General features: G+C 38.3%; 1 protein-coding gene across 7 annotated transcripts in view; it reads right to left on the reverse strand.

Annotated features, from left to right (window-relative positions):
* SCAI (suppressor of cancer cell invasion) overlaps window positions 1–23,720 on the reverse strand; it is a 145,001-nt gene that overhangs the window by 99,754 nt on the left and 21,527 nt on the right. For 2 of the 7 annotated variants that reach the window (XM_033858588.2, XM_073806593.1), the window contains one exon: window positions 1,477–1,574. The exons of the other annotated variants lie outside the window; for them this stretch is intronic. The gene's annotated coding sequence lies outside the window, so the exon portion shown is untranslated. The remainder of the gene's footprint in view (window positions 1–1,476; window positions 1,575–23,720) is intronic. 7 annotated transcript variants of the gene reach the window in all.

Consider the following 23,720-nt stretch of genomic DNA (forward strand, 5'->3'; position numbering starts at 1 on the left):
GTGTTCCACAACAAAAGAAGCCACTGCAATGAGAAGCCCGCGCAATGCAACAAAGTGTAGCCCCCCACTCACTGCAACTAGAGAAAGCCTGTGTACAACAACGAAGACCCAATGCAGCCAATAAATAAATAATTTTTTTAAAAAACTAAAAAAAAAAAGATAGTTGTGATTTATACTGTAACAATTTGGCTTTCCTAAACTGCATTTTTTATCTGCAATAAGCTGGAAGCAGAAGTAAGAAAATAATAAACTTTTCAACAAAAGAGAAAGTTATTGTTTCTTTTAGCAATAACTGATAGGAGACATCTATATCTATATATGATATATATGTTACAACTTTATTGAGATATGATTCATATACCAGGCAATTTACCTATTTAAGAGTACAAGTCAGTGGTTTTTAATATATTCCTAAGTTTTGCAACCATCACCACATCCAACTTTAGAAATTTTCATCACCCCCCAAAGAAACCCCAGATTCATTAGCAGCCATATCCCCATTTTGCCCCCAAATCTTCTCCCTCCAACCCTGGGCAACTACTAGTCTACTTTTGGTCTCTATGCATTTAACTTCTGGATATTTCATGTAAATGGAATCATACAATATGTGACCTTTTCTGACTGGCTTCTTCACTTAGCATAATATTTTCAAGGGTCATCCACATTGTAGCATATATCAGTACTTCATTCTTTTTATGGCTGAATAATATTCCATTATATAGGTATACCATATTTTGTTAATCCAATCATCAGCTGATGGACATTTGTACTGATTTCACTTTTTACCTATTATGAATAATGCCACCATGAAAATTTGTATACAAGTTTTTGTGTGGCCATGTTTTCATTTCCTTTGGGTATACACCAACCAGTAAAATTGCTGGGTCATACAGTAACTCTGTGCTTAACCTTCTGAGGAACTACCAGACTACTCTCCAAAATGGGTGCACCATTTTATAATTGCAGCATGCATGAGGGATCCTACTTCTCCATATCCTTGCCAACACTGTCTTTTTCATTCTAGCCATTCCACTGGGTGTGAAGTAGTATCTCACCGTGGTTTTGATTTGCATTTCCCTGATGGCTAGTAATGTTGAGTATCCTTCCATGTGCTTATTGGTCCTTTATATATCTTCTTTGAAGAAATGACTACTCAGATCCTTTGCCTATTTTAGGGGTTATTTGTTTTTGCTATTATTGAGTTGTAAGAGTTCATTTATTTATTCTAGATATAAGTACCTTACCAGAGACTTCCCTGGTGGTCAAGTGATTAAGACTCCATGCTCCCAATGCAGGGGGCTGGGGCTCGATCCCTGGTCAGGGAACCAGATCCCACATGCCACAACTAAGAGCCTGCATGCCACAACGAAGACCACACATGCAGCACCAAACATCCCACATGTTGCAACTTAAGACCTGGTACAGTCAAATAAATAAACAAATATTTTTAAATAAATAAATAAATAAGTACCTTACCAGCTACATGATTTGCAAATATATTCTCCCTTTTTCTGGTTTGTCTCATCACTTTCTTAGGTTGATTATATTTCTATTTTTTCTTTTGTCGCTTTAACCTTTATTTTTATCAAAATAATAGATACAGAATTAGCAATTCAACAGTACCCAAAAACACTTAAATAAAAAGCAGCAGCCCACTGGTTCACCCTTCCTCCACCAGCTCCATACCACCAGCAACAACAACTTTCAACTTTTCTGGCTGATTCACCTGGTAGTTTCCCTACATAAGCCTACATAAGAAGCATTTCTTGCAATTGCTTGATTCATCCATTTTTGACATTACAGATTTTCTAAAATAACAAATAAGGAATTAGTTCTCTTATACTTCTAGTGGAAAGTATAAGAGAACTAGTGTACTTTGTAGTGGAAAGAAAAAAAAAGATAAAATAAATATAATGTTCCAAGTACTAAGAAGTACTATGAAGAAAACACAGCAGAGAGTGTGATTGGGGGTAATATTTTAGTCAGAGTAGGTGAGGCGACCTCTGAGAAGGTAACACTGGAGGGGTGATCTCAATGAAGTGACAGAGTGAGCCAAGTAAGGATCAGGGAGGCTCAGGTTCCAGGTGGAGGGAACAAGTACAAGGTGCTGAGGCAGGTATGTACTTGGTAGACTGACGAACAGCAAGAGGTTCTGTCTATAAGTACAACACTGAAAAAAAACCCCAGAAAAACCCAGCTCCTCATAAACAAATATAAACAGGATTCATGGCTGCTGCTTTTTGAGCACTACATAAAAGAGGCAGACGCATAGCACAGGGAGATCAGCTCGGTGCTTTGTGACCACCTAGAGGGGTGGGAGGGAGGGAGATGCAAGAGGGAAGAGATATGGGGATATATGTGTATGTATAACTGATTCACTTTGTTATAAAGCAGAAACTAACACACCATTGTAAAGCAATTATACTCCAATAAAGATGTTAAATAAATAAATAAAAATAAAAGAGGCAGAGCAAGAGACTAAAATCCAGACACTCATTTCCCAAGCCCAGCAACCTGGTGGGGGCTGAACCCGCCCGTAGCAGGTATGCATTTTTCTGAATGACCCATCTAGCCAGAGAGACTGCCTTGGTCTAATTTGCACATAGGTTCCAGGTAAGCCCCTGCAGCTCCTATAGGGCTTCCTTTTCAGTAGAATTTATTGGATCTACAATCATCAAAGTGGTGTTAATATGCCTGTCAACTGAGAAATGGAAATAAGCTAATTATGTTGAACTAGATTCTATAATGACATTCATTAACAAAGAGTTATAATGTGAGATAATAACAATTTTCATTGTTCTTCTTGATTTTGATAAAATGTTTTAATCTAGTAAGTTAAAATATGGCTGTGTGATATACAGCGAATCTGGACTCTGAAAACCAAAGTACAAGTCTCAATTGGGCCATTTTCCCCAAAGTCATTCAGCTGACAGTTTAACCTAACTTCGGTTTCCTCACTTGTAAAGTGAGGAAATTCTATTCAAATGTAATCATTTTCTTATTAAGACATCAAGTAAAAAAGCAAATGCAATTATAAATATTATAATAAAAGGAGACAATGGTTTTTATCAAGGAAAAAGACCTTGTGTATATCAATTGACGTTAAACTAAAAATCAAATAAATAACACCAGGCTTCCACATTTAAAAAAATAAAATTCTTTGCTCCTGAGGAGTTCCATCTGTTCCTGCTGCTTATAACCCACCTAGAGGGTCAAACTGTGCCATGATGATGATGATGTCATAAAAACAGAGCAACACCGCTGACTGAGGACCTCTCACAAGAGGACCAAGCGTCAAATTGATCAGAGTCCTCTCATCTGGGCTGATCAAATCTTAATATTCTGCAGCCCTCTACTCTTGGCAAACTTCAGGTCTGTCCTTAGCACAAGGAGGCAGCTATTTTTTAGCCAATTAGAAGTCATTAAACTGACTTAAGTGTCTCCACATTCTCAAAATGTTCCTGGATCAACCCTGTCAGAAACTGTTTTTCTCTCAACTCTAAATTACTTTCATTTAGCTCAGCTGCCATATATCAGTCATTCATGTACATTCACCATCCTCTTACTAGATTGTAAGTTACTTGAAAGTGGTAGCTGTCTGAAATCTCCTTCCTCAAAGTACCTTGTACAAGGGCTCTGAATACTGTTCCCAGACAACTCCAGAAGATGAACTGATCAAAGGTAGTGAAAAAGTCTGTGTGTACCCGCCACATGACAGGCCCTGTTCTGGGTGCTGGAGAATTTTTTTTTTTAATATTTATTTATTTGCTGCACCAGGTCTTAGTTGTGGCATGCAGGCTCTAGTTCCCTGACCAGGGATGGAACCCGGGCCCCCTGCACTGGGAGCGCAGAGTCTTAACCACTGGACCACCAGGGAAGTCCCTGTGTGTGTGTGTGTGTGTGTGAATTTAAGATACCAAAGATGACCAGAAGTAAAGAAAAGTGACTGTGGCAGGGACTTGAGAATCTGCAAACTCTGGAGATGTACATCACCTGAGCATGTAGGGATGCCAAATAACTGGCATCTAGAAAATGAAAAAAGGTAAATGTTCACCCTTCTGAGAAAGAAGTCTGTAATACATTGGCATAGTGGTGCATGAAGAGCCTATAAGTGTCTTGTGAAGACAAGGAAATCCCTCAAAATCCCAAAGCCTTCACCAGACTTCCGATCTAAAAATATGCAGATTGGGACTTGCTTGGTGGCGCAGTGGTTAAGAATCCGCCTGCCAATGCAGGGGACACGAGTTCAAGCCCTGGTCTGGGAAGATCCCACATGCCGCGAAGCAACTGAGCCTGTGCTCCACAACTACTTAGCCTGTGCTCTAGAGCCTGCGAGCCACAACTACTGAGCCCGTGTGCCACAACTACTGAAGCCCGTGCACCTAGAGCCCGTGCTGAGCAACAAAGAGAAGCCACTGCAATGAGAAGCCCGTGCACAGCAATGAAGAGTAGCCCCCACTCGCTGCATCTAGAGAAAGCCCGCGCGCAGCAACGAAGACCCAAAGCAGCCAAAAATAAATGAACAAAAAATGAATAAAAGGGCTCCCCTGGTGACACAGTGGTTGAGAGTCTGCCTGCTGATGCAGGGGACACGGGTTCGTGTCCCAGTCCAGGAAGATCCCACATGCCGCGGAGCGGCTGGGCCCATGAGCCATGGCCCGTGAGCCACGGCCGCTGAGCCTGCGAGTCCGGAGCCTGTGCTCCACAACGGGAGAGGCCACGGCAGTGCGAGGCCCGCGTACCGCACCGCCCCCCGCCAAAAAAAGAACAAAAATAAATAAAAATTAAAAATATGCAGATTAATTATCAGGAGACTGACTTCTGATATCAGCATGTGTTCTACAAAGATATATCTGGGACCGGCACAGAGGCGACGTAGCAGAGTGGTTAAGAACACTGGCGCCAAACTGCCTGCGCTCAAATCGTGGCTCTGCTACTAACTACTCAAATAGAGCTGTGTGATACTCGCCAAGTTATTTCACCTCTTCGTGCCCCAACTTCCCCATATGTAAAATGTGGATGAAATAGGATCTGCCTCTTCGGGATGTCATGAAGATTAAATGAGAATGTATGTAAAGTGTTCAGAAGAGAGCCAGGCACACATTAAATGTCATTGTCGTAGGATTACCATTTAATTTACCATCTAAACTGGGACAATTTGGTGAATAAAAAGAGACATTATTAATAATGACATCAAGACACTGCAAAAACCTAGACTGTATCAGGCAAACCAGACATATGGTCACGCTATGAGTCAGCGTTCAAAGAAACCTAGTGAGTGTGACCAGAGAATTCCCTGCTTCACCTCTTTACATGCAGGCCACCCACAGATGCAAATACCAAAGGTTAACAAGTGAATTATATTCATCTGCATGCACCTGTGTTGGCACTAAATGAGGATACTTAGTTTTTCCTGTAAATGGCTTCAATTGTACTATACCACTCAATATCAGCACAATCCCTCAAGATCAATGACAAGCATCCAACAAATACTGAGGACATGGTAACGGTAACAAGCAGAAAGGCCACCTGGCTTGTTAGGTAAGGTTAAGTTGTAAGGTAAGACTTGCTCCTAGCCCTCAAGAAGCTAACCACCAGTTAAATGATTCCTGCAGGTAGTTTCCTCCAATCATTCCCCAGAGGCCACCACTATAGCAAATACACCAAAGCAGGAAGGAATCTCAGAGAAATACTGAAAAAGATGAAAAGGCGACTTGAAAAATGAACACAGTAGAAAAGAGAAATAGAGTACTTCATTATTTTACATGGCACTGCCAAATAGTTTAAGACATTCTTCAAAGAAAAAACAAAATTTGCAAAAAGCATTTGTGACAGATAGCTTTTGTTTTGGCCTACGCAGCATCCACTCCCCTTTCTTTGCAGAATTAATGCTCTTCTGTTACATGCAATCTCATTAGAAACAAAAAATTCAACTTGGAAGAAAACATAATTCAAGAGAGGGAAAAAGAAGGAGAAGGAGAGAAAATGAATCAGGGAAATTGTGTGTGATAATGGCTCAAAAAGAGTTCTCATGTTTTAGAGACAGGTACTGAAACATTTACAGATGAAATGATGTGACGTCTGGAATCTGCTTCAGAATACTCAGGGTCAGGGGAGGGTGGTGGATTTGGATGAAATGAGACTGGCTATGAATTCATGATTGTTGAAGCTAAGTGGTAAGTACATTGGGGGATAATTATTCTACTTGATTTTCTCTAAGTTTAAAATTTTTCATAGGAAAAATATTTAGTTCATATACAGTATGGTCTTAACTTTATAAAAGCATTTCTCTATTCTTCTGTATATATGCATGGAAAGATATCGGGGATAATGTTCATCTAGTGTGAATGATTTCTGCGTGGTGAGATCTGGGATAACTTCATTACTTTCATCCTTGAATTTTCTACATTGTGTGAACCTCAAAACAGTAATTGTGCATTATGTCCCCAAACATAATCGAGTGATATGTCTTAAATCAAAAGCCTAAAATCAAATATGACAACAAATATGTTAACATTGGTTAAATTTGGTGTGAATATGAATAATTATTTTCTATTTGTATTTTCTGTATTATTATTATTTTTAAATATTTATTTATTTATTTTAACTGCTAGGGGTCTTAGTTGCAGTGTGCGGGATCTTTAGTTTTGGCATGCGGGATCTAGTTCCCTTAATAGGGATCAAACCCGGGCCCCCTGCATTGGGAGCATAGAGTCTTAACCACTGGTCCAGCAGGGAAGTCCCTTCTGTATTATTTTTAATTAAAACATTAATCAAGTACTTGTGAAGATTCTCTAACATAGGTTTCTCAACCTTGCCACTACTAACATTTGGGGCCAAATAATTCTTTGTTGTGTGTGGCTGTCTTGTGCACTATAGAGTGTTTAGCTGCATCCCTGGCCTCTACCCACTGGATACAAGTAGCGCCACTAGCGCCCTACTTGTTGTGACAATGAAAAACACCTGCAGGGACTTCCCCGGTGGTCCAGTGGCTAAGGCTCCGTGCTCCCAATGCAGGGCGCCCAGGTTCGATTCCTGGTCAGGGAACTAGATCCCACATGCTGCAATTAAGAGTTTGTATGCCACACGAAGATTGAAGATCCTGTGTGCCACAACTAAGACCTGGGACAGCCAAATAATTAAATAAATAAATGTAAAAAATACAAAATAAAATAAAATAAAAATAAAAACACCTGCAGATATTACCAAATGTGCCCTGGGAGGTAAAATCACCCCTAGCTAAGAACCACTGCTCTAACATAACATATATCTTATCCAAAGCATTCTCAATTCTGCAAAACACAAATTCCCCAATCCTTAGGTATATCCTGCACACCTAAAAATAATTTTCAACATTATATCACTTTCTCTCTTATTCTTAATTCAGTTACAACTCTACTTGTAGTTCAGACTACCTCAAGTAGATAAACCAATTTTGCTGCTACATGTTTAATGATTCAATAAAAATTATACTATTTATGATACTTACTTAGTTCCAAAGCCTGAAACTAAAAACCTTAGGCTATATATAGTACTATAACCTTCAAAAATATGGGGAAAAAGCATTAAAAGGTTACATAATCCAATCTTCTTAAAATGTACCACTCAACCTTTGGTCAAACTAAACAGTCCCCAAACTAGTCCCAAAGCAGAGTAACTCACACAAAGATGAACGATCAAAGAATAACACAACTATCATCTAGCCTCTTACTACTCAAATGAGATCTGCAGACCAGAAACATCAGCATCACAGCAGAGCTCATCAGAAATGTAGAATCTCAGACTCCATCTCGGACCTACTCAATCAGAATCTGCATTTTAACAAGCTCTCCTGGTGATGTCCAGGCACATTCAGTTTGAGAAGCAATGATCTAGCTTTATACAAACTTGCTCGAAGCCGAAGTTTAGAGGGCTATATTCTTGTAATATAGAGAACAAGTTTCTTATACTTAAGGAGATGAAAGAAAAACTGTATAATTACAAAAAAGCCACAGGGTCAAAGAAAAATTAATGTAATCCACCTCTACCACCTCCCCCAAAAAAACTATCTCTAATCTTATGAAATCAATCTCAAGGGTGACACAAATGCCTTATTTTAAAATCAAGCTGAGAAATCCAAATAGTCATCTATAATGGATCCCTCCCATTAAGAAAGAAGAATTTAATTAACTCTCCCTGTAAAGAGTAAAATTAGTCTGAATAGCATAAAGCTATGTTTCCTAAACCTGGCTGATTATCCAGGAAATTTTTTTTAATATTTATTTATTTATTTATTTGGCTGCACTGGGTCTTAGTTGCGGCACGCGGGATCTTCATTGCCATGTGCGGGATCTTCATTGCGGCATGCATGATCTTTAGTTGTGGCATGCAGGCTCAAGTTCCCTGACCAGGGATCAAACCCAGGGCCCCTGCATTGGGAGCACGGAGTCTTAACCAGTGGACCACCAGGGAAGTCCCTGGTTTTTGTTTTTTTTTAATAAAGATTTCTGAGACCTACTTCCAGATATTATGATTCAAGAGTGCTGGGATTCTTTTTTTTTAACTATTTGAGTCATTTCTGATGATTAGTTCCATTCAAAAATCACTGTTTTAAGAGGATTAAAAAAAAAGATAGTGTTTTCTTTCTCATTACATTTTTTAATAATGGATATGCATTTGGCCTATTTCAAATAACCAGTATACAATAAAAGACTTAAAAAAAGGGACTAATGAGTCCTGGAGAAAAAAGTTTAGATGAAAGTGAGATTATGTGGTGTCAATTAACCTACACCTAGAAAAAGGCTGGTCAGTCTAGTTAGCAATCGTGTAGTGCCCTGGAAGAAAGGAATCATTTCTGAGTGTCTAGACTTGAACTCACTTCTAAAATGACTAAAACTTGCAACCCCCTTTAGTACCACCACACTGTACATAGAGAAGCTTAGAAATTTTTTCTTAATGAATTAAGGATGCTATGAAATATCTGCTAGATTAGTTACACTGCCCTGTGCAAGATAAGATTGCATCAAGGCCTCTAGATAGGTCTGGAGTCTGAGAAAGAAAAAGAAGGAAGAGAAATAGGAAAAGAGGAGGGAGAGGAAGAGAAAGATAAAAAGGAGAAAGAAGATGATGAAAAAGAATTTTTCCCCAAAAAAGAATTTCAGTAGCAACCTAGTGGGCTATTTCATGAATCTGTCCATTTCTTATCCGTTCTACTGTCACTATCCTAATCTAAGTCAACATCATTTATACTGGAGTCTCACAACTGGTTCTCCCCACTTCTACTACTAAACCCCTTACTTCATTCTTGATGTAGGAGCCAGAGTAATCTTTTTAAAGCTCCTTGAGATAGAGCCAGTGACTCAAGAAATGGTAAGTTCCGGGACTTCTCTGGTGGTCCAGTGGGTAACACTTCGTGCTCCCAGTGCAGGAGGGCGGGGTTAGATCCCTGGTCAGGGAACTAGAGCCCACGTGCCACAACTCAGACCTGGTGCAGCCAAAATAAATAAATAAATACATAATAAATAAATATATATATATATATTTTTAAGTTTGTTCCCTTTAAAAAAAAAGAAATGGTAAGTTCAGAAGTCATTCCTGCAATAGATGCAATAGCAGGGCTCAGAAGGGGCAACAACAGTGTCTGTCTTAGTGCATTTGGGCTGCTATTAAAAATGATCACAGACTGGATGGCTTATAAACAATAGAAATTTATTTCTCACAGCTCTGGAGGCTTGAAGTCTGAGACCAGGTCGCTAGCATGGGTGGGTGAGGACTCTCTTCCAGGGTGCACACTTCTCGTGATATCATCACACAGTGCAAAGAGGCTGAGGAATCTCTCTGTTGCCTCCTTTATAAGGCACTAACCCATGAGGTTCCACTCTCATGATTTAAGCACCTCCCAAAGGCCCCATCTACTCTGGGGGTTAGGATTTGAACGTACGTATTTTAGGGGAACACACTCATACCGTTAACAGTATCCTTAACCACACATCTCTAACCAAGGTCTTCAGGTGGTATGACTTTGGCAGTAATTCCAGGCCTTCTGATTCCCTTGTTCCTGCCTGTTTTTTGAACCAGATTCTCCAGTCTTTCCATCAGTGCTATGAGGTACTTGACAATCTTCCAATAAATTCCTTTGCTGTTTAAGTTGGCTGGAATTAGGACCTGTAATTCTCAACCAAGACCCTTTCCTGGAACAATGCCATGCCTTTTTCCTTTTTTTTTTAAATGACCTGTCACTAAGTTTAGCCTTCCAAAAATGGGTAGAATTAAAAATTTTATTTTCTTTATTCTAATAACTTTCAATACATCAATGCTTAAATATGTAAATATATTTAGATACATATAAAATTCAAATTAAAAATCAGGATGTTCTTCCTTAGAGTCTTGTGATTTAAGGAGGCAGGAAGAAGAGAAAGAATTCTATGAACTGTATGTGTATTGTTAGTCTCTCTAACTCCTATGTGAAATTTGGTGCTTCCAAGGAATATCCTTTACTTATTGGTAAAAAATATGCTGGATATTTCAGAAGGATATGTGGCTTAAAATATATCTGCATTTCAAAGAAGAGATTACAGATGCTTCATGAACCTTCAAGAATTAATTAACAGTCAACAAGCAATAGAAATTTCAATATTTCAATACCAACATTTAAGAATATAAACATATTCAGAACATAACTGAAAATATAACAATAAAAATGATCTCTTACTGGATGTTAAACCTGGATTAAAAGAGACTTACTAAAGCAGCGTAACATTTATTTACTGCGAAATGATTATACTAGTGTACAAAATCAAACATAAGCCTTCAAGAGATAAACTCTTTTGAATGACAGGATTGTTTTAAACTCATTTGGCACTGTTCAATGTTATACACCAGAAAAAATTTGGCGGGCCAATAACCCATAACATTATAATTGACAAAGATGAGGCATGGCAGTGAGATACAGTCATACTGCTTGTAAATTAAGAAACGGAGGGGGCTTCCCTGGTGGCGCAGTGGTTGAGAGTCCACCTGCCGATGCAGGGGACGCAGGTTCGTGCCCCAGTCCGGGAGGATCCCTCATGCCGCGGAGCGGCTGGGCCCGTGAGCCATGGCTGCTGAGCCTGCACGTCCGGAGCCTGTGCTCCGCAACGGGAGAGGCCACAACAGTGAGAGGCCCGCGTACCGAAAAAAAAAAAAAAAAAAAAAAAAGAAATGGAAAGGGTGGGGGGAGAAGTGGATTGGGAGTTTGGGATTAGCAGACGCAAACCATTATATATATGTATAACTGAATCAATCGTTGTACACCAGAAACTAACAAAACATTGTAAATCAACTTTACTTCAATTAAAAAAAATTTTTTTTAAAAAGAAATGGAGGAGGTAGATGTGGGAGAGAACTTCTTTGGTGGTGTTTTTCCTATTTGTTACTGCAAAGGAAACCTCCAATCTAGTTATTAAACTTTCAGTCTGTCTGAGGTAATAGCTATTATGCCAAAAGCAATTACAGAGACTAGAAGTGGAGATCTGAGGTTTTGTTGTTGTTTTAGCTGAAGTAAGATAATTCCTGGGTTTGTGTGCATGTGTTCTTATCCCTTAATCAGTAAGTACATTTACAATTTCAAAACTCTCATTCCTTTTTGCCATTTCTTCTCTATTGGAAAATCATAGATTAAGAAAAACCATTACCCTAGATAAATGTCTCCAATATTACTTTTGATGCAAACATTTTTAGACAGTTTTAAAAAACAGATTGAGTAAATAATGAACATGGGAAAATTACATGCCTGTTACTAAGGGGTGTTAAACATATTAATCACTGGTACAACAAATGAATGTATGTTTTGTTTAGTGTAACTGTCTCATTGGAACAGTATCTGTAGTTTAAAACCAGTCTCTGCTGACCTTTTTAAAGCTCTATAAAAACCATCAGCAAAGCCCTTGACTGCTAAATATCCTGAGATTTGTTTTGTTTTGTTTTGTTTTACTGTGGCCATACATAACATAATATTTACCATTTTAACCATTTTTAAGTATACAATTCAGTGGCATGAAGTACATTCACACTGCTGTGCAACCATCACCACCATTCACGTTCAGAACTTTTCCATCTTCAGATCTGAAACTCTGTACCCACTGAACAACTCTCTATCCCTCCTCCCCCAACCCCTTGGCAACCACCATTCTACGTTCTGTCTCTATGAATCTGACTAATCTAAGTACCTCAGATAAGTGGAATCACACAATCTTTTTTTTCACTTAGCATAATGTCCTTTTGTGTCTGGCTTATTTCACTTAGCATAATGTCTTCAAGGTTCATCCATGTTGTAGCATGTGTCAGAATTTCACCCCTATGACAGTTGAATAATACTCCATTATATGTATATACCACATTTTGTTTATCCATTCATCCGTGGATGGACACTTGGGTTGTTACCACCTTTTGGCTATTGTGAATAATGTGGCTATGAACACCGGTGTACACGTATCTGTTCAAGTCCCTGCTTTCATCCTTTGGGTATATACACAGAAGTGGAATTATTAGATCGTGTAGTAATTCTATGTCTAAATCTTTGGGGAACCACCACACTCTAATGTAAGATGTTAAAAGCACAATTATCAGTGTATTCTACAGACCTATGAGAAGTAGCTCTTATTTTTGTGTTGACTGTTCACATTGCCTACATTTACCTTAAAATTGTAACTTGTAACACATTTGTCAGAAGTGGCCCAGGATTTCACATTTGAAAGTGGGGCGGGGGGGATAGTAATAATAGCAGCTATCATTTATTGATAGATTCTGAGCTAAGATGAATACACAGTACCAGCCAGCCAATAAATTAAAGTACAATCTTTTCCTAAACGTATTTCTCAGAAGGTTAACAGTTGTTATAATAGGGGTTTGGGGGAGTCAGTCAGTCAAACAGTTTAGATTTTCTCCTGAGGATTTTTCAGACTTTAATACGTCCTGTGACTTTCTAAGAGGTGATATATCAAGCTGTTATTCAAACTTTTTGCCTTTTGTTGAAGATCATATTGCAGAAATGTTGTGATCTAGGGCAAGGTTCTCAACTGCAGAACTCTTAGCATTTGGGCCCAGATCATTCTTTGATGGGGGAGGCTGCTCTGTACGCTGCAGCAGGCCAACAGCATGCCTCTCCTCTGTACACTAGATGCCAGTAGCACATTCCCCAACTTAGGACAATCAAAAATGTCACCAGACATGGCCAAATGTCCCCTGGGAGGCAAAATCAGCCTCAGTTGAGGGCCACTGGTCTGTTATTATCTCAATAAGTTCACTGTCCATTTCCCCACTTAAATAGAGGCCCTCCTGCCTCAAACTTACATGTCATCCTCCTTTCCACCTTTTCTACTGAAGAACAGCTGCTCCTCTCAGCCTCCACCTGTGCACTGGATCCCGTTCCCACTTGTCTCACGCCACGACCTGCCTGGCAATTATTCTCCGGACAGTATGTTTAATTTCTCCCTCAGACTCCAAACATGCTCATTTTTTTCGTTCCTAAATAAAACAAAGAAACCCAAACCCTTTTTCCTGCCCCTTAAGTTCTCTCTCTCCTTATCTGTACAACCAAATGTTCATAAGGATCCATCTTACACTCATGGCCTCCACTTCCACTTTTTTACTTTTACTACTTTTATACATTTACTTCTCTACCCAAGAAAATCTGGGTCTATGGACATTTTTCTATTCTCTCAAAGATCCTACCTGCCCAGTTCAGTGGTCTCCTCAGGGTCCTTCCATTACCTCACATCACAGGGTGTTTTAAAATATTTTTGAATGAACTTCTGAAGAAAATATTTGACCTGGTGAGCAACCTACCTCCTGAATTCCCTGACATTATTCTCTTTGTTCTCTTTTCACCTTATTGATGGCTTTCTCTATTTCTCTGTTTCTTCTGCATCCCCTAAATACAAGTACTCCTTTGGGGATGGTTTTTCAGTACTCTTCTCAATGATTTCCATGACTCCAAATACCCCTAGGAACTCCCTGTTCATGTCTGCCCCCATATTAAATGCTGAGCTCTAAATTAAGACTTTTTTTTTTTAACATCAAGGTGACATAATTTTGAATAAAGGGAACCAAAAGTAATATTACCATAAGCAATAACTCCCACCAAGCAACGCCTTCTGCACGCAGGCACTGAAGAAAGTGTTTTGCAAAAATACATGTTAACCCACTTAATTTACTCCTCTGCAGCCCTATGAAGTCAGCTTCCTATCCCAACATTATAAATGAGGTTATAATCTCCAAGAGGTTAAGGAACTTTCTCACACAGCTAGTAAGTTGTAAATATAGGATTGGAACTACATTTTTACTTCAAAGTCAATTTTCTTAATCAAGTGCATTGTTTCATCTTATCTTCTAAAGTTCTCAAAATTCAATTCTCTTAGCTCTTCTTGATTTCCACAGAATTACAGGATAATTTAAAGTCAACACTGGAAACTGTACACTCTTGGCCTCTGTATCAAAGAAAACATTATTTTTCTAAGAATCCTAGGGCTAAAAGAAAGTCTGCATTATATAATTCATCTCCAAGCCTGTAGGCAGAGTTGTATCTAAATCATTCCAGACAGATGGGTATCTTCTATTTTTAATGACATCTACCAAAGGAGATTCTCGCCTACTAAATTTAGATTGTGAGCCAAAGGAAGGAAGTGTATCTAATTTTATGCTCCATATAGCTCACCTTCACATACAATTGGCAATATATATCCTAATAGGATTACTACCCCAAGTAAAAATGAACACAAAATCTACAATCAAATACTAAGGCCAGCCACTAGAAAGGGATTCAGCTAGTCTCTTCAAGTTGACAAGAGAACAAAATCATTCTAGTCCAAAGTATGAAAGAGCTGACATCATATTCTTCCTATTATATTAAAACCCACCTAGCAGAGTAACTGGAAAAATGACAAAGGAGTTTCTAGTATGAGGTATACCTGTTACATGGCTGTAACTAGTCATGAACAGTTAACTCCAAATCTTAATGGAGAAGAGTCATGAATGCATCTTAACTGAGTAACAATTTAAGATTTATAGTTCTACCCTTGCCAACACTTCCTCTAGGCATCAGGCTTGAGGATCCAAACACTTAACAATCGCCCCAAAGATTTCAGTCTAATTCTGCCTGTCAGGTCATCTTCTTTGCCAGCTCTCAACACATCAAAGGAAAAACAAACAAAACAAAAATTTCATAAAAGCTGCAAAATGAAGCGATTTGTTGCAGTGTACTTTACTTAGTAATTCTTTGCAGGGAAAGCAAGGAAAAAAAATTCTTTGCACTGTTTGTTTCAGCAGAAAGCTAAAATCACTTTAGGATAGTTATCTCAAAAAAGCTACTGGCTAGCCCAAAACAAAAGTTTAATTGGCCCTTAAGTCAAATACTTTCCCAAATTAACCATCTGGGCATGCTTCTTCACAAAGTTGGGAGGGCTTTAGCATTACTTAAAATAACATAACCCCATGGGTCAAATTGTACTGTAAAATTAAGTTCATCTTTTTTTTAATGATTAAAGAAAACTTAAAGTGGATAATCACATGAGTATAAGTTTTGACTTCCATTATCATACTAAAATCTAGTACCGACTAGCAATAAATGAAAGATGATAAACCCAGGGAAATGTTTATATAAAATTACAACAGTAGTGTTGGTACAATTCCAAAAATCCAGGTTATAGCTAAACCATTTTTTAAAACAAACATTCAGGGACTTTCGTGGTGGCGCAGTGGTTAAGAATCCGCCTGCCAATGCAGGGGACACAGGTTCGAGCCCTGGTCCGGGAAGATCCCACACGCCACAGAGCAGCTAAGCCCATGCGCCACAATTACTGAGCCTGCACTCTAGAGCCCACGCACCACAACTACCAAGCCCGCGTGCCACAACTACTGAAGCCTGCACGCCTAGAGCCCGTGCTCCACAACAAGAGAAGCCACCACAATGAGAAGCCCAGGCACTGCAACAAAGAGTAGCCCCCACTCGCCGCAACTAGAGAAAGCCCGTGCACAGCAAGGCAGACCCAACGCAGCCAAAAATAAATTTTTTAAGAAAAGAGCAGGCTGCTCCATCTCCTATAAAAAAAAAAAATATTCATCAGAAATAGCAAATGTCAAAGATAAAAATACTGACCTGACCCAATCAGGCAAGTCACCAAATATCTTTCTGAAAGTAATTCAAGATGCTTCCCAGAAGACAGCATCTATTTCTATCTAAGTAATAATGAGGTAGTACATTTGCAGCCCAAACAATTCTTTCTCCCATTTGTTTAGTGAATAATTTGACAACAAATTGGAATTCAGGTACAAGGTTTTATTTTGTCACATTCTAATTTTGTAATCACTGTTTTAACCCACCTAAGTAAAAACCTGTTACAAGCACAAAATATGTATTTCAAACTAAGAACTATCTTCAATTTAAATCAAAATGGCCTACTCCAAAAAAGTCTAAACAAAAATGCTACCTTACATTTGGCCATGCAGCAGCAACTGTATAATGCCAAGTTTTATTTGGTGTCTGCTGGAGGCTCATGCAATTTTTTTCTCAGCTGCTTCTCAGTCACCACCTGATCTGGAAGTGGTTAATTGCTTTATGATTCCAATTCATTTTTTATCACAAACAATCTTTTATTAGTCATTAGAGTAAGTAATTTATAACACAGGGTATTTTTAATAACAGCTTACTTGAGATATAATCCACATGCCATAAAGCTCACCTCTTTAAACTATAAAACTCATTGGTTTTTAGTAAATTCACAAAAATTCTATGTCGATCATCACTACCTAATTCCAGAACATTTTCATCACCTCCTAAAAGAAATCTCATACCCATTAGCCGTCACTCTTCATTTTCCTCTACCCCTAACCCTGGCAACCATGAATTTACTCTCTCCCTCTATGGATTTGCCTGTACAGGATGTTTTACATAAATGGAATCACACAATATGTGGACTTTAATGACTGGCTTCTTTCACTTAACATAATGTTTTGAAGATTCATCAATACTATAGCATGTATCAATATTTCATTTCCTTTATGGCTGGATAATATTCCACTGTGTGGAAATACCATATCTAATTTAACTATTCATCTGCTGATGAACATTCGGGTTGTTTCTACTTTTTGGCTATTAAAAATATGCTGCCTTGAAAATCTGTGTACAAGTCTTCGTGTGAACATACGTTTTCATTTTTCTTGAGTATATACCTACAAGTGGAGTTGTTGGGTCACATGGTAACTCTGTTCTTAACTTTTTGAGGAACTGCCAAATTATGCAAAAGCGGCTACATCACTTTACAATCCCACCAGGTCTGTAGTGAGGGCACAATTTCTTCATCAACCTTGTAATTTTCTTTTTTATTATAGCCATACTAGTGGGTACAAAATGGTATCTCGTTGTTTTGATTCAAATTTCCCTAGTGATTAGTGATGTTGAGCATCTTTGCATGTGCTTGCCAGCCAAGTATGTATTTTCTTTGGAGAAATGACTACTAAAATCCTTTGCTCACTTTTAAATTGGATTATTTGTCTTTTTATTAGTTGTAAGAGTTTTTTAATATTCTGGATACACTCCTTATCAGATACATGATTTGCAAATCAATTCTCCCATTCTGTGGGTTGTCTTCTCAGTTTCTTGAGGGTGTCCTTTGAAGCAAAAAAAAGTTTTTAATTTTGATATAGTCCAATTTATCTATTTTTTCTTTTGCCACTTGCACTTTTGGTGTCATATCAAAGAAACCACTGCCTAATCCAAAGTCACAAAGATTTACTTCTATGTCTTCTTCTGAGTTTTAGTTTTAGCTCTTACATTTATATTTATGATCCACTTGGAGCTAATTTTCATACATGATGTGAGGTGAGGGGTCCAGCTTCATTCTTTTCCATGTGGATGTTCAGCTGTCCCAGCACTTTTGTTGAAAAGACTATTATTTCACCACTGACTTCTCTTGGCACCCCTACTGAAACTCAATTCATCAGAGATGTATAGGTTTCATTTCTGGACTTTCAATTCTATTCCACTGATCTATATGCCCGTCTTTATGCCAGGACCACAATGCCTTGATTACTGTAGCTTCGTAATAAGTTTTGAACACTTAGTTTTTGTTTTTGTGGTACGCGGGCCTCTCACTGTTGTGGCCTCTCCCGTTGCGGAGCACAGGCTCCGGACGCGCAGGCCCAACGGCCATGGCTCACAGGCCCAGCCGCTCCGCAGCATGTGGGATCCTCCCAGACTGGGGCACGAACCTGTGTCCCCTGCATCGGCAGGCAGATTCTCAACCACTGCACCACCAGGGAAACCCTAGAATCCTAGTTTTTAAGCTCTGTTTCAATACTGGCTCTGCTGTACAGGCTATAATACAGCTGCAATCTGAGCTCAAAATAAAACTTTTCTATAAAAAGAAATTTTTCTCAAATTAAGTGGCAATTTTTTTTTGCTTCTTCAAAAATTTCTTTAATGATATTATGTTGAATGCATTTTTTAAATTGTTAGTATCAATGTTCTATGAACCAGAAGTGAACTTAAGTGAACTTAACTATGAACCAGACTGATTTTAAGTCTTGCCCTAGGTAAGATTTCAATGTACAACACAGTTACAAGGACTGCGTATAACTGAAGTTACGGACCATCTCTATTCCTTTTAATATTCTATAACATTAGTCTGAAACCTATCTGTGAACCTCAAGGGGCATGCATAATAAAAGACAGAAGAGTGTGTCACCAGTATAGAAACAGCCTAGAAAGCTTAAATTAAACAATTTCATAATAACCTTCTCTCAATTCTAAGAACCTAAAGCTATTCTTATTTAAAGTGTTAACACTGTTTTTGTTTCCTAAATGATAATGACCTTCAAAGGGGCTTGACAGTTTTTACTTTTGCTGGCAGTCACTAAAAGCGACATACCAACTTTGAGAAGCCATCTGGTGGTGAGAAAACCAAGCCATCACCATACATATCAAATTTCAAATAACTCACTAACACAACAGTAATTAAGGAAAAGTTCTATTTCCTCAAGTGCTAAAAATGTTCCCATTCCCTTCATGACACTAGGCAAATTACTTGTATCTCAAAGATACCTTCCTTGTTCCTCTTCCCCACAAAATAAACCAATCCCAGCAGACGTTCCTTCAAAGTCCTTTTAGGCTCAATGATTCTGTATAATATATCTGAATGCATACAGTGGAAATGGGAAATGTTGTACTTTAGAAATAAAGAGAATCACAGATAAATACTCTGGTACAATTGCTTAATTATATTTTCTGTATTTCCATTTTTGGCACAGAAAAGGAAACTGCTTTAATTACTTACTCTATTTTATCCCCAAGAACTTAAAACCCCTCTCTTAATGCATTTCCAAACCTTAATCTCAGAGAATTAAATACTTTATAGGAAAAAGATATAAATAAGTTAATATTTATTCAATATGATCTTAGAAAATTTCTAAGAAAATTTTGGTTTAAATTTTTTAAACAGTTTAAATTACTTAAGTGTAAGTAACTGACTGTCTATTTAACATAAAAGCCCAATAGGAACTCCCCTGATGGCGCAGTGGTTAAGAATCTGCCTGCCAATGCAGGGGACACGGGTTCGAGCTCTGGTCCAGGAAGATCCCACATGCCGCGAAGCAATTAAGCCCGTGCGCCACAACTACTGAGCCTGTGCTCTAGAGCCTGCAAACCACAACTACTGAAGCCCGCGTGCCACAACTATTGAAGCCCGTGCACCTGGAGCCCATGCTCCGCAACAAGAGAAGCCACTGCAGTGAGAAGCCCTCGCGCCGCAAGTACAGAAAGCCTGCACACAGCAATGAAGACCCAACACAGCCACAAATAAATAAATACATAAATAATAAAATTAAATAACATTTTAAAAATCAAATAAAAGCCCAATAAAAAATACAAGCACTGGAAGATTCATTTCCAATGGCCTAGCCATCCAGTAAAATTTTTTTAGACTGGTAAGCTTTATTTCCTGCCTGACATCATCAGGGATCTAGTTTCACAGCTCTCCTGTACAATTTCTACTACAATACTTTTCTGGCCTCTCTTGGCACCTGTAAACTGCTGCTAGGTAATATTTCTGTTGTCAATGGACTACATCTTTTATAGAAAGAGACCTTCAACTGAACCCTCTCCACTTCAAACTCACATTCTTCCCTAACAGGTGAATCTTAAACTAAGTCTACTATAACAAGATGGAAACATTTTATGGTATTGAAATGTTACATAGTCACTAAATCTCCCTGATCACAGAATTCAATTCAAGTTACAATCTCTCTTGAATAGAAATAAAAAATGGTTTTGGTAAATCATATTCTGAACTAGAGTTATTTTTCTTTCAATTGCCCTAGAATTATAGACAGATATCTATTCTACTAAGTTTTAGGAAATAAAAAAATTGAGTGAAATATAGAAAAATAAATACAATAATATAAATGGTACTTCCAAAATTTAAGAACAATACTTTTGTTTTTTAATTTTTATTTATTTATTTATTTTTGGCTGCGTGGGTCTTAGTTGCTGCGCGCAGGCTTTCTCTAGTTGCAGCAAGTGGGGGCTACTCTTTGTTGCAGTGTGCGGGCTTCTCATTGTGGTGGCTTCTCTTGTTGTGAAGCACGGGCTCTAGTCGTGCAGGCTTCAGTAGTTGCAGCACGCGGGCTTAGTAGTTGTGGCACATGGGCTCTGGGGCGTGCAGGCTTCAGTAGTTGTGGCACATGGGCTCAGCAATTGTGGCTCACAGGCTCTAGAGCGCAGGCTCAGTGGTTGTGGTGCACAGCCTTAGTTGCTCCATGGCATGTGGGATCTTCCTGGACCAGGGATCGAACCCTTGTCCCCTCCACTGGCAGGCGGATTCTTAACCACTGTGCCACCAGGGAAGTCCCAAGAACTATACTTTCAATTCATTATTCCTATCTTTTTATTCAATACATAAACAACAATACCCACTGTCAAAGAGGTAAAATGTACATTGTAGAGACTGACGGAGCCCAAATGAAGTACTGAAACAACCACTTAAATCAAGGTGTCTCCATTTAAAATCTCAATACAAACCCAAGTATGCTTTAAGTTAATTCAAACATCTATTTGGCCCTAAGCTTCAGATGATACTAAGTTTTACCACAGATGGAACCTGCTTGCTAGTTTACAATCCACCAGAGAGGATAAAAAAGTATACAAATTTAAAAGTATATATTAAGATGGTATGACATAGTCTGAAGAAGATCAGGACTGGAAGTTTTATTCATTATTAGACGTATGACCTTGAAAGGATCATTTGTCTTCTTAGAAAAACAGCTGACCAAAACTGAAACAAAAATTAAACTATCTCAATAGTCCTAAATTTATTAAAGACATAGATCTGTAATTAAACAGTTTCCCAAATAAAATCATCACATGGCTTCACCAGAGAATTTGTCTAACCATTTATGGAAGAAAAAGCATCAATATTATGCAAACCTTTCTAGAGAAAAAGAAGGAATGTTTCCCAATCTATTTTATAAACCAGGATAACCCTGATGTCATAACCTAAGGAAGGGCAGCATATGAACATAAACATAGACACAAAAATCCTAAAAAATATACTAGTAAATTGAATACAGTGAATATATTAAAAAGGATTATTTATCATGCACAAGTAGGGTTTATTCCCGAAATGTGAGGTTGATTTAACATTAGGGAAAAAAAAAAATCAATGTAATTCAACACACATTAACAGGGGAAAAAAAAGAGAAAAAAATATCATACGATCATCTCAATAGATATAGAAAAAGGATCTGACAAAATTAAACACTCACTCAGGATTAAAACAAAAAAGATTTCAAGGACTTCTACTTCTGGCGAACATGTAGTAACAGGGATCAGATTTACCCTCCTACATTAAACAACCAAAAGAAATCAGCAAAATAGATAAACAATGGTTTTTCAAGACACTGTACATCGAAAAACAACAACAAAAAACCCCCAGTGATCTCTGAGGACAAAAAAAGGTGAGTTCTATAATTGCCCCCAAGACACGGCCTTGAGAGCATTTCCTGGCTGTGGTGCAGGGAAAGGGAAACCAGGCAGAGCCCAAGGGATATCACAAGCTGAAAAGACAGAGCTGAGAGTCCAGGAAGACCAACGCAGCTAGAGTTCACAGGGCAGGATATAGTATAGGAGAGAAAATGCTGGAGATGTGCGGGGAGTTCCTCTCAAGTATTCCACTGAATACACATCAGCCCATGAATGGAAGCAAACCACCGAAGACAGAGGAAAGAATCATCAGAGAGGACTAGAGGGAACAACGCTGGGAGCTTATTGTTACAGGACCAACAACAGTGTCTGTTCCCACCAGCTAGACTTGGAAAACCTTGTAATTCCTTGGTATTCAGAAAGGTCTTGCCATAGTAGTAGAGAATGACAAGCCCTAGTGACAATAGCCCTAAATGCTGCCCTGGTCCACCCAACAAAGCTTAAAACCAAGACCCAGAAGCATCAAGATATTTCCAAATAATTTAACTGCATCTCAGGGAAAATCTCCAGAAATTTATAAGAAGAAAAACAAAACTCCAATCCCTCCACAATGTCTAGCATCCAGTCAAAGATTACCAGGCATCCAAAGAAGCAGGGGAAAAAAGAAGAAAAGAAAAGAAAAAAAAAAAAAGGGACTTCCCTGGCAGTCCAGTGATTAAGACTCCGTGCTTCCAATGCAGGGGGCATGGGTTTGATCCCTGATCGGGGAACTAAGATCCCACATGCCGTGGGGCATGGCCCAAAATAATAATAATATAATAAAATTTTAAAAAAGCAAAGAAGCGGAAAAATACGACCACTGATGATGAGAAAAATCAACCAATCAAAACCAACCCATTATAATAGTTATCATAACTATTATAATAGTTATCATAACTATAGAGGTAAGAACTGACATTATAATAGTTATCATATATTATAATAGTTATCATAACTATAGAGGCAAGCAAACTTTTCCTATAAAGGGTCACATAGTAAATGTTTTAGGCTTTGTGAGTCACACACTCTCTGCTGCAACAACTCAACTCTGACAAAAGTCTTGAACAGGCTTGTTACATAACAAACAGGATATACAAATAACCAATAAACATATATACAAATAAACAATACCCCAGTACCAAATACCATTTTCCAATAAAATGAAACAGTGTTCCTTGGAGAAATGTCTGATTCTATGACTGAGGCAAGTAATATACAAGATGAGCCTGGAGCATCTTGTAGTGCTAGAAAGTAAGAAGTGTTCTAAAAAATTTTTTTTATTTTAAACCCACAATGACAGGAGTATGTCAAAGGGATACAGCAGCCAATTGAAGAACTCTCAATGGTCAAGCTGGAACAATTTCAGCAACAACAAAAAATAAAGCAGTAATGGATTATAACCCAAAGTATAAAAAAAAATCCTTGAGTTCAACTATATAAATGATTGAATACATAAACAGATAGACAATAAATTAAGTAAATAAATAAGTGGGAGAACAGACAAATCTCCAATGAAGAAGAATTTAAGATAATTTACGTATTTTGCCTTCAAGGAAGTGGTGCATAACACCCATTCTTTGAGTGTGGACTGCACATAGTGACTTCCTACCAAAGAATACAATATGAAAGTGGGGAATAAAGGAGTAACTTTACAGTCAAGAACTCTGATACTCAGCTAGGCATCAAGGTTAACATTAACAGTGGTAAGTCATGTGGACAGCATGGACCCTCGATATGATGTGATGAGAATGAC

The sequence above is a fragment of the Tursiops truncatus genome, chromosome 6, assembly GCF_011762595.2.
Source record: "Tursiops truncatus isolate mTurTru1 chromosome 6, mTurTru1.mat.Y, whole genome shotgun sequence".
NCBI classification, from domain to species: domain Eukaryota; kingdom Metazoa; phylum Chordata; class Mammalia; order Artiodactyla; family Delphinidae; genus Tursiops; species Tursiops truncatus.